Source organism: Dromiciops gliroides, chromosome 2 (genome assembly GCF_019393635.1).
Source record: "Dromiciops gliroides isolate mDroGli1 chromosome 2, mDroGli1.pri, whole genome shotgun sequence".
Lineage (NCBI taxonomy): Eukaryota > Metazoa > Chordata > Mammalia > Microbiotheria > Microbiotheriidae > Dromiciops > Dromiciops gliroides.
In genome coordinates this window covers 415,414,385-415,427,506 of record NC_057862.1, presented here as the reverse complement: position 1 = coordinate 415,427,506, position 13,122 = coordinate 415,414,385, and positions in this window count along the sequence as shown.

Genomic DNA, 13,122 nt, shown 5'->3' with positions numbered 1-13,122 from the left:
CTTAGTCCGACCATTGAAACAAAGGGTAGAACACTCTCTGTTGGAGGAAGGGGAGGGCTTGGGTAATTGTGGAACATCTATAAGTTTTTGAACACACACTGTCTAATCAGCCTCTGACAGATCCATTGTAAATCAAAGGTCTGGTAAGTGGGGATGCCAGAAATGTTTGATCTTATTCCAAGCCTTGAAACAACTTGCTTATTTTTTCTGCAGTTTGGCTCCTCACTAAAATAAAACATTGAGAGATGAATGTTCTGACGGGTCATTGTGTGTCAACCTGTCACTCTGTAATGGTGACATATTTCAGCTGGATTGAGGTGGTGTGGTTGGGGGAGGTCTGTGAGAGAGAGAGAGAGAGAGAGAGAGAGAGAGAGAGAGAGAGAGAGAGAGAGAGAGAGAGGAGGGAAGGAAAGAGACAAAGAATAACAAGATTTCTGCTCTCTCCTTATGGCTGATCTTCATTTAAACCAAACACTTGTCATGTTCAGGGGAAGTTTTATAAATTTTTAATGATATTGGGTACAACTGGTGCTTTGAAATTTGCTGTACTTTAATTTTTTCTTCGTTAGCAAAGGTTCACTAATGCATTGAAGTGCTAAGAGCGTATCCTAGGGATGCCACGATAATTGTGTTGTTAATAATATTGTGGCACTAGTAATGTTCTCCTGGTAATCAAGGCATGAGATTTTTTTTTAATATATTCAGTTATTACACTGCATCTCGTACAAATCATGTCAATTACAATTGCTAGCCTGTGACAGTTAAAATAATTGTATACGTTTTCTAGAATTTTCCATTGGCTTGGCTAATCAAGCTAAAAAAAAATCAACACATTATTTGCATTAATTTTGTTCCTAGTCTATTTCCACTCCTAAATCATTTGTCCATCTCCTTCAAAAGGCAGAACAGTAAGTATTTTAATAATAAATATACAAACATGTTCACACTAACCTAATGCAAGCATGCTTCTATATGTCTACCAAGACAGGGACTAGTCTGCTATGAATGTTTTGTGGGATTGGGTTTATACATGTCTCTAGAGATTGTCCATGCACATTGATGCTGAGTTCCCTTGGAGCATGTTTGGAGCATGTATAATGTATGTTCATGAACATACACATCTGTAGGATCATTTCCATGGATTTATCCATCCCCCTATACCCCACCCTTAGCTAATATTCTGAGTTTTCTGTTCACAAAACTAGCTAGTTTGAGCATAGATGCTGATTGAACCATACTATTTCTTTTGGTTTTGGTGCTGTTGTTTTTCTATTTTGAGGTTTTTCCTCATTGCTCTGATTCTTCTTATAACATGACTAATGCAGAAATAAAGATAAGTTTAATGTTATTATATATATATATATATATATATCCTATATCAGATTACCTGCTGTTTAGGGGAGGGGGGAGGGAGGGGAGGGAGGGAGGGAGAAAAATCTGAAATTGGAAAGCTTGTATAAACAAATGTTGAGAACTATCTTTACATGTAACTGAAAAAAAAAGAAAAAACAAAACAAAACAAAAAACTAGCTAGTTTAAGAAAATCTTAAGATTTTTTCCTTCTATAATTTTCTCTTGAAATAGTCTGATGATTTTTTTCTACTAGGAAATATATGTCCTAACCTTGCAGAAACAAGATGGTAATTTTAGAGACTGGCCTCTACCCAGTAGAGACGAATACTGACATTTTCTCTATTTGTAATAAAATGAACTAAATGCCCTCCAAAGTGATAAACACTGAGGACCAACAACAGTCCATAAAGTCCCCTGGGATCATTTGTTTGTTCATAGTCCCTGAACCATTGGGGTTTCTTTCTTCTCAGTCAGGTCAAGCCCCATTCGCCACTTCGAATGGAGAGATTGAAATGTTTGGATTCCATAAATGGTGTTGTAACCAAGCAAGGGCCTTACTATGTCACCTTATCAAGCCCTTATCATAGGGCAGAGGTGTCACCTTAGCAGGGGAAGGAGAAAAGGAAAGAAGGCATGGAAATTACATTTTAAGAGGGCATGGCACTCCAAGGAATCATGTCTGCATGTGATTTTTGCTTCAGACTTGAATGTTGGGTTGGACAGGCAGCTGGGCAGTGCGGTGTGTGCCCAGCTCTGGTATAGAAGGGGGAAGAGTGAGCCAGGAATATAGCAATTACATGGGGAGGTCTATAATGAGCCCTGGCCATACTTGAGAAATAACAAGTCTACTGGCAGGAGTATCCGAGGAATGACAGGCGAACATGACAGGATTATTTGAAGAATTATCAGTGAGCTGGGTGATATTATTTGGAAAATCATAAATAAACAGCACGGTTTTCAGAGGCCCTGCTTCCTTCCTTCTTTCCCTTCCCCTTCCTCTGCTCCCTTTCTTCCCTGTTATCATCTGAAGAGTTGCATGTGAGGATAAAGTAGCCACAGGTTGAGGGGGGTCAGGGAAACAAATTTTTTTTTTATGCAATAAGCTTCTTCTAAACACGGCTTGAACAAATCATCTCTCAAAATGTAGAATTTATGCCTCAACTTTGCCTGGAGGTAAAAGTGGAGAGAACAGATTTTTTTTTTCCTCCCTCTCTGGCCCTTTGAGTCCTGACCATACAGAATGGATGGCTTTAGAACTGTACACAGACAGCAAAATCAATGCTTCATATGAGGAGGCTTCAGGGGTTAGGTTCCCATGTTCATGTCAACAAGGCTATTGGTTTTCTTAATACTCCGAAGTTATCGTTTCCCTGTGCAAGAGCCACCACTGTGACTTGTGTGGTCAAAGCTTAACAAAAGAATTTTCCTTTTGCCAACCACAAGGGTGGCAGGGAATTTAATTGCTGTGTGAGCAGAGGTGGCCAAATGCAACCATAAAAAACCAAAACAAACCAAGTAAAAGAGTGCTCGCCCGACCCCTCCCTCCTATCCCCTACCCCATCCCCACTAGAGGGCTTCTCTGCTACACCCATCCTTCAGGCATGTGTACATAGTGCTGCTTTTTCTGGGGAACAGAGGTGGACCCTGGGCTCTAGTTGATACTGTTCCCCTCTCCTGCATTTTTGTTTTGCATATACTTTATATCTATTTATTTGTGCATGTTGTTCCTCACTCCTTCTGGAGAATCTAAGCTCCCTGAAGGCATGGTCTGCCTTGTTTTTGTCTTTGCATCCCCAGCTCCTAGCACAGGGCCTGACACATACTAACTTCTTCTTTGTTTGTTTGTTTGTTTGTTTTTGTTTTTGTGAGGCAATGAAGGTTAAGTGACTTGCCCAGGGAAGTGTCAAGTGTCTGAAGCCGAATTTGAACTCAGGTCCTCCTGAATCCAGGGCTGGTGCTTCCTCCACTGTTTCACTTAGCTGCCCCCCTCATACTAACTTCTTATTGAATTGAACTGATGATAGGTAGATTGATAGATAAATAGAGCATTTATTAAATGCTTCCCATGTGCTAGGCAATGTGCTAAGCACTGGAAATACACATAAAAGTCAGCAAGATAGTCCTTGCCCCTCCAAGAGCTTGCATTCTTATGAGTGAAGTCACATAAAGAGGCACTAGGATGCAAGAGAGCAGTGGAGAGGCCTGGGAAAGATGGAGCAAAAGCTCGCTATAAGAGTCCAAGGTCCCCAGGGTAGAAGTCAAGGTTCTGGGGAGAGGGGAATAATGATCATGGTTGGAGTAAAGGCATCTTAATATGGAGATGACTAGAGGTGATTGCACCATGCCCAGAGCATAAGTTCCATGAAGGCAGGACCTGGCTTTTTTCTTTTTTTAATTTTGTGTCTCTGGCACCTGCCAAGGCACTTTTCTTATCGATTGACTTACTCATGGAAAGGTATGATGCTAGCTTATTTTTTGGTTGGTACTTTTCTCATATGAAGGGCCTTAGCTTCCATCAGTGTCCCTTCCATTTGGCTTGTGTTCTCTTTCATCGTCGGAATAGTCGGACCTGTTCTGCAGTCATCACTCCAGTTTTAATTGCCAATGCCCTGCCAAGAGAGTCTTATAGTTTGTCAATAGAGTGACATGCCATCCAGCAAGTTGCTCCAAATATTATATTTTGTCATCAGGAGGTTTCCAACCAACTACCTAAGAATAAGACTTTGGTTACATCTTTGTCAAAATAATTAGTCTAGCAACTGTACGTGGCTTACCGAGCAAAGAAAAGTCCACCCTGCCCTGATAGCAGCCAAACATGGTAGCTGTGCCATGCCTTGTGGATTCATGGAAGGAGAGCCAAGTGGATTTAATCATCGCCCTGGATCCTGGACACCTTGATCTTCGAGACTTGGCTAGTCTTATACTTGCCCTCTGAAAATGACTTTTTGATCTGGTGTTTGCCTCAGCTCCCGCCCCCTGATTTTATTTTATTTTTTCCTGGGTTGTCTGTGGTGACACAGTACTAACCCAAAAAAAAAAAAATCCGCTAGAGGCTACAGTGAGCATTGCTCACCCACAGCAAGCGGATGAAAAGGCAGTGCAGATGTAATTTGTTTTCAATGGCTGTTTCAAAAGAATAATTGTGGTGACATTGTGGGATCAATATTATAGATTTTTGTTTTCAAGTACACTGTATGTGTGGTGCTAAGGGGAGGCAGGAAATATAACACTGCGGCCTGAATACAATAAAAATGGATTGAGGTCTGTGGGTATTTGTCGGCTGCTAGCCATCATGGGTTTGGAACATCATTGGTGGGATTACTGAGTTTGTCCTTTGGGTTGGTATTTCACTGTGAATGTGTGCACATTTCCTACAGTTTTCCTCTTTCACTCCTTTGGGGACTTGTTTCTTGAAACTGTATAAAGTCACTCTAGATGAGATTCCCTAGATAGTTTGGCTTCTCTTACTAACTAACCATTGGCCTTAACTAGTGGGTGGTTGTGCATGCAATGGGGCATGGGTGGGGAGGAGTGGCTTACACAGAGGGGCTGGAGGCTTGCACAAAGATGGCAATATATGATATGAAGTGAGAGTGAAGGACTTTCTCATTGGGGCACACATACTTCTTCCAAAGCAAAGCAACAGGGTCTCTTCCCTAGCTTCCTGAACCTTCTGTACCATATTGACCCTATTTAGCCTTCCAGAGAGAGACAGAGAGGAAATACCACCACCAGTAAAGACCTAGACCCCAGAATGAGGAATCACTTCCAGGGGAAGAACATTCAGGGCCTCTGGCTTTAAGGATTTTGTGTATCAGGGTAACTAGGCAAAAATGCCATTCCCAGGGTGAAAATTATATTAACAAAGAATTAGTAATAAAGCTGAATAAATGTAATGAGATGTGAAAGAGAGAGCACAGTGCGGGGCTTTTTCTGTCTTTCATAATTAGGCCCTGAAAAGAAATGGAAATTCAGGCAAAACACCTTTCTACTCCCTGGCTTCAGAATCACAAATGAAAGCATTTCTACTCTTAGACATGCGGTCATGCTAAGAGGGTGGAAGATATACCCCCAGGCATAGGGTAAAGTCTTCTGATGAAGCATCTCCTTTCGTCATCATCTGCGATTCTTTTCCCATTCTGCATCCTTAACCAGGGCAGCCTTGGCTTTTAGAGAGTGATGAGAAAGTAGGGATATTTTTCCTATCACTTTGAATTACCTTTTCAGAGTTGCTGCTCCTAAAAAACCAAAAAAAATACAACAACTTCTCCCCTTTACACTCCCCCCACCCAGTTCTCTTAGATATAATAAGAAACATAAGAGGCAATCAAGGCATGTTTGCCTCACCTACCTGCCTGTATCTTTTCCTTTTATACCCTAGGGGCCTGCAACAGCTCTCTCTTCTCCTCTACTTCTGAAGGGAAATTCAATAGGATTCTTTTAGTAACTATTAATTGATCAACATGTTTCACCCAGTCCCTCCTTTATGTTGGCAACGAATAAGGTTGTGTCTACATGATGCCAAACATCTGGCAGAAATGTGGAAAATGCCATCAAAACATCTGGAATTTTCCAAGGATCTGGATATTTGCATTCTTCACACTTCTACCAGATGTTTGGCATCATGTAGACAAAGCCTTAGAAAATGTGAAAGTCACTTTAAAAAAAATAACAACAGTTCACTACTGTTTTTGTGATTTACAAATGATTGGATGCAGTGGTCCCTTGGGAACAGGGGATTGTCTGAATGTGGATTGCTGACTAGAACCTGATATCATCAAACTAAATATTTTACAAATAGTCCCCCTGAATGGATACTGGCCACTTGGCTTCAGGCGGGGGGAAAAACAGACATTGAAAAAAAATCTTGAGGTGGGGTGTCTGAGAAGAAAAATATCTTATTCCATGAAAATGCCAGAGGGTCTTGTAAACATCACTCAATGGGCCACAGTTCCATTGTGTTTTGTTAAAAAAAACAAAACAAAAAAACCAGCAAGTATTTATGAGACATAGATCAGCCTTGTTCTAGGTTACAGTGGGAGAAACAATAATGGATAAGACATATTCCATGACAACCAGAAGATTATCCTATAATAACATGAATAATAATCATAATAACAATAATGATGATAATATAATAAAGTATTACATGTGTCTAGTACTTCAAAGTTGTTTTTTAAGTACTTTCATGTACAATGGTCAGTTTTCCAAATGCAATCCACCCCATTCTTTTCCTCCATTCAATTTTGGTCCAACTCATTGTGTACTTTCATTACAGTTCCAAAAAAATGTGCAAATTCAATGAACTGGCCATTCAGTTACATTTCATAACATTGACAATAGATATTGATCATATTTTCATTTAGACAATGTGTATTGCACAGTGTTTATTTTTTCACCTTTATTATTTATTTTTTAAATAATAAAAAATTTTATTTAAAGTTTTGAGTTCCAAATTCTATCCCTCCCTCCCCTCTCCCTTCCCTAAGGCAGAGGTAAGCAATCAGATATAGGTTATACATGTGTAACTATGTAAAACATTAGTCATTTTGTATAAGAAAACTTGAATCCAAAAAAGATGAAAGTGAAAAATGGCATGCTTTATTCTGTGTTCAACCAATTTTAATTCTTTCTTTGGAGGGGGATAGTATGCTTCATCATTAGTCCTTTGGGATTGTCTTGAATCATTGTATTGCTGAGAATAGTTAAATCATTCACAATTCTTCATCAAACAATATTGTCGTCACTGTGCACAACATTCTCCTGGTTCTGCTCACTTCACTATACATCAGTTCATATAAACCTTTCCAGGCCTTTCTGAAATTGTCCTTTATCATTTCTTATAGCATAATAATATTCCATCACTATCATATACCACAGCTTGTTTAGCTACATCAGTTGATGGGCATTCCTTTGATTTCCAATTCTTAATCACCACAAAAAGAGCTGGTATATTTTTGTACAAATAGGTCTTTTTTTTCTTTTCTGGAATGTCTTCAGAATATAAACCTAGCAGTGATATTGCTGGATCAAAGGGTATGAACAGTTTTATAGCCCTTTAGGCATAATTCCAAATTGCTCTTCAGAATGGTTGGATTAGTTCACAACTCCACCAACAGTGGATTAGCTTCCCCTCCAATAGCCAATATTTTCCTTTTTGTTGTATTTGCCACTCTGATAGGTGTCGCACAGTGTTTTTTAACAATGCCAAGTTGTGTGCTTTGCCCCCCATGCCCACTACCATATGGAAAGCTCTATCTTTTCAACAGAAAGATACTCTCCTGGAAATACTCTTTGGCTGAGAATCTTGAACTAAAATCCCCAGGACTTATAGCTGTGAGTGATCTAAAAGGCAGTGAAGAGATTCATGGCAGATCCAAATAAACTGTAGCATATCTTCAGTGACGATCTATGCTCAGAGACACACTGGATCCAACCTATACTGGCTCCTGAGAGACAAAAGTTAAAATTTCAGTGAGCATTCAGTAAATTGTCATGCTCACTGAAAATAGCAAATGCCAGGGCTTGATTTGGTTTTTTGGTTGAGTGTTTAGACTTAATAAAGTGATGTTAAAAATATTAATGCAATTTAATATTAATAATGTACATTTAACTTAAAAGTGAGTTGTGTATACATTTCTTTTTTTCCTAGGGTTGATTGTTAAACAAATTTACCAGCATACCCTTGGCTATGATCAAAAAGTAGTGTAAGGGATATCATTGAAGACATGTATCATTAGAAAAAGAAGTGGCCTGGACATGTAGTAATAAGTGGTAATGGACAGTCCAGGTATTACAATGATACCTTTAAAATGTACAGAGACATAGAGGGAGGCCTCCAGCATTTTGGGTTCAGCCTTTGCAGATGATTTATAGAAGAATGTGAAAAAAAAGTATTTGTTACATAGGATGGCTTTTGGGAGGGGGTAGATGGAGAGGAACAGGGAAAATGTAAGTAATTTTTAAAAAGCATATTAATAGAAATAATTTTCTTTAAAAAAAGAAAAAAAACATGAATGGATAAAGCACTGGCCCTGGATTCAGGAGGACCTGAGTTCAAAAGTAGTCTCAGACACTTGACACTTACTAGCTGTGTGACCCTGGACAAGTCACTTAACCCCCATTGTCCTGCAAAAGAGAAAAAAAAGAAAGAACATGGACAAGAGTAGTATAGATTGAGAAGACATAGATGGGTTGGGATCAGCACTGGTAGAGGGGACCAATCAGTTAATCATCAATAATCATTTAGTATGTACCAGGCACTGTGCTAGGTACTCGGGATACAAAGATAGTAAATTAAGCATTCCACACCCCTAAGGAAATAACCAGTGAAGAGAGATCAGAGCTACATGCACACTATCTTATTTAGTGCTCACAACAGCCCTCTGTGGGGCATGCATTACTGATACTAGCCAGTATTTAATACAGTGCTTTATAGTTTGCAAAGTATTTTACATTCTGTGATTGTTGAAAGAAATCTCTGTTTTATGGGGGTTCTCTAAGATGCCTAAGCTTCACTTGGGGCAGTCCAAGTCTCCTCTTTCCTAGCTTTTTATGCAAACTTCCATATCCCTTCTAAGTAGAGCAGGGGCTTCCCTCAATCAATCTCTGATACTTCTCTGTGTGCCTACAACATCTTATGATGAGGAATGAATATGATGTTCTTGAATAAGCCTTGTCCCCTTCCGTAGGAAACCTATAACCTTCTTCTGCATCACAGAGCTGCCCTGGTGTAGAGATGATGGACTTAGTCATCCCACTCATCAACTGGGAGAAAGCAGAATTTCAGTGTCTCAAGTCTGAAGACAAACTTCTCCCAGATCATCATGACCTCTATTCACACTTCCTTCTTGTGATTGCTTTGGTATAAAGACCCATACCACTAAGGTATGCCAACCCTGACCTACCTATAGTATCTAAAAGCTGCCTATGTTTTTCCCCCTGGAGCTATTAGAGCTTTTTCCCCCCCAGATATCTGCTCCTGGGTAATTCATGTAGAGCCTCAAGCCTTTTCTTGTGCGAGTCAAAATGCCTCTTCATAAATGCATATTGTTTTACTGATTCATCTGACTCTTCCTTAAGTCCCTAAACTAAGACACATTATCCCATGTGATCCTCACAACCACCTAACTTTGTGACATACATACATACATACACATATAAATTTGATCATGCCTCTGATTTCATTTGTGTGGAGAACACTGAGTGTGCAGGCTTCCTCAGTCAGTGTAGATTGACAAGCTGTGTGTACCTGAGAAACTTGGAGACTTATCTGGGCTATTGAGAGCTTAAGTGTCTTGCCCTTGGTCACACAGATAGTATGTGGCAAAGGAAAGATGTTTATCCCAAGTTTTCTTGATTTCAAGGCTAGCCATCTCTGGAATAAGTGTTATTAACCACTTTCTAGATTAGAAGACTGAGGTTGAGCAAGGTGAAACAATTTGCCACAGGTCACATAGTTAGTAAATGGTAGAACAAGGTCTAGAATGCACATCTTCCAATACTTACCATAGTTTCTTTGCCTTCACCTTTCTTCTTCCTGCCTTTTTAATATGTTAGGAAAACAAAGTAAAAAAAGAGCAATGAAGATAAAATGCAACCAGTTGCTGAATTCTATGACACCAGCTATAAGAGTAATAGAAGTTCAGAAAATGAAGACATCCCTGTATGTTTTAGTAGTCAGGAAAGTTTAAAGAAGGGTGTGGTCTATGAAATGGAGCCCTGAAGGTCGGGTGTTGCCAACTTATGGAGAGCCTTGAAAACCAGGAAAAGAAATGTGTGTACAGGGGCAGGTAGTGGAGAGTCATCATAGTTTCTTGAATGGGGGGGGGGGGGTGGCATGTGTTGTACCTGTTCAAGTTACCTTTTAGAAAATATGAAATTGAGAATCAAGGCTATGATGTGAATGCAGTTCTTTCCTTTGTGATAAATTGATACAGCCACTTCTCTGTTCCCAAAGATAGATGGGAAGACCATGTGAAGGGCCAAGAGTTCATAAAGTGATTTGAATGAATCTAGAACCCACTATAGAATCCAAGCCATTCAGTATTGGACTTCTTAGTTGGAAGTGATGGTTAAAGAAAAGATTTTCCATAGGAAATATAAAGGGATGCAGACTTTTTGTTTTTTACTGTTTTCCTCAAAAAGCTCATTTGGCTTTTTCCTTCCTTGGATCAAGAAACCCAAGATGGATGACTGTCTGTCAGAGAATGAGTAGCATTCTATTAGATACCAACTTTTCATAACTGATTTGCCACCTTCAAAGTGACATTATAATTGTAACAATGTATGTGATTGTATAAGCTTGGCTCTGCCACATGATAGCACTGTGACCTTGGGCAAGTCACTTTATTTCTCTATGTGTCTCTCCTCATTTGTAAAGTAGAGAGGTCATTTAGAGGATCCTTCCCCTCAATCTATCTTTATAACTTGACTGAGTCCCACTATACTCTACAGTAAGGCAATGAGTGTATTTTACCTCTAGATTCATAGATTTGTCTAAATATTTTTGAAAATGACACTTGGTGGATTGTATTTGAAACCGACCAGTTCTAGAAGCTAAGTGGGTGCTCATCAGTTGGGGAAAATGATTGAAAATATGATGGTAGATGAATTAATGAAATGTTGTTGTTCAGTAAAAATGACAAATATGAGGAACTTGAAGAAATATAGGAAAAGTTGCATGAACTGTTGCAGAATGAATTAAAAAGAGCCAAGACAACAATATACACAATGAATACAATTTAAAATAAAGTATCACTAAAAGAAGTAAAATGTCCAGTAATAGAAAAACCAGTAAAGGTCCTAAAGAACATAATTAAGCATACTACTCCCAACCTTTCCACCTGAAGAGAAGTTGAAAAGTAGTAGGTCAGAATATTGTATACAGTAAGATGCAGTCACTCTATAGGATATATAGTTTGTTCTACATAAGATTGTTGTTGTTGTTGTTGTTGTTCAGTTGTATTTGACTCTTTGTGATGCCATGGACCATACTGTCTCTGGAGTTTTCTTGGCAAAGATACTGGAGTTGTTTGCCATTTACTTCTCCAGTGGATTAAGACAAAAAGAGGTTAAATGACTTGTCCAGTGTCACATGTCTAGTAAGTGTCTGAGGCCAGATTTGAACTCAGATCTCCCTGACTCCAGGCCCAGTGCTCTATTTACTGAGCCACCTAGCTGCCTTCTTCAATATAGGATAGAGCAATATTCCACACAATAACCTTAGAAGTCCTTGAAGAAAACTATTATATCCTTTTTTTTTTTTTTGTATTTTTTTTCGGGACAATGGGGGTTAAATGACTTGCCCAGGGTCACACAGCTAGTAAGTGTCAAGTGTCTGAGGTTGCATTTGAACTCAGGTCTTCCTGAATCCAGGGCCAGTGCTTTATCTACTGCGCCACCTAGCTGCCCTCTATTATATCCTTCTTGAACCTTTGTTTCTTTGACTTGAACATCCATAGTTCCTTCATCAGGTCATTATATGGCAAGGACTTAAGACCTTCATCATCCTGGTTCCTCCTCTATGGACATTTTCCAACTTTCTAGGGTGCTCACAGCTGAACAATATGATCTGACTAGAACAGGGTGCAGAGGGACTATTACTTCAAAATTTTCGTAAATTATGTTTTTCAAGGATGGGCAGGTTATTTTATAGGCGAAAAAGGAGAAAGAGGACATTCCAGGTTCAGAGAGAGACATGAGCAAAGGTGGAGGTCAAAGAATTCAGGGCATGTTTGTGGGGCAGAATGGTTCAATTTTTTTTTTAATAAAGTATTTTATTTTTTCCTGTTACATTTAAAGATAGTTCTCAACTTTTGTTTATACAAGCTTTCCAATTTCAGATTTTTCTCCCTCCCTCCCCTCCCTCCCCTCCCTCCCCCCTCCCCTAGACAGCAGGTAATCTGATATGGGTTATATATATATATATATATATATATATATATAATAACATTAAACATATTTCTGCATTAGTCATGTTATAAGAGAAAAATCAGAGCAATGACGAAAAATCTCAAAATAGAAAAACAACAGCACCAAAAACAAAAGAAATAGTATGGTTCATTCAGCATCTATACTCCACAGTTCTTTTTTTTTTTCCTGGATTTGGAGATCCTCTTCTATCATGAGTTCCCTGGAACTCTTCTGTACCATTGCATTGGTGAGAAGAATATAGTCCATTACAGTAGAACAGCACACAATGTTGATGATACTGTGTACAGTGTTCTTCTGGTTCTGCTCATCTCACTCGTCATCAGCCCATGAAAGACCCTCCAGGTTTCTCTGAACTCCTCCTGCTCATCGTTTCTTACAGCATAATAGTATTCCATTACATTCATATACCACAACTTGTCCAGCCATTCCCCAATTGATGGGCATCCCCTCAACTTCCAATTCCTTGCCACCATGTGAAGAGCAGCTATAAATATTTTTGTACATGTGGATCACTCTCCCCTTTCCATGATCTCTTTGGGAAAAAGAGAATGGTTCAATTTTGTGAGATCATGGAAGTAATGGAAGAGTATTGTGGGGACCAATTTTTAATTTGGGAGAGTTAGCTAAGCAGCTCACTGCAATATTGGGGCAAGGAAGGAGACCAGCAGCCTCCCTCAAAGCAGAACAGGATTTATTTTTAACAAGAACGAACTTAAAAAAAAAACCACACAAACAGTATCAGTAAGATCAAGGGAAAGGAAATAATAAGATGGGGAAAGCGAAATTATACAACCTGAAGAAATACCACCACCCAGGAATCAGCTGAGAATACAC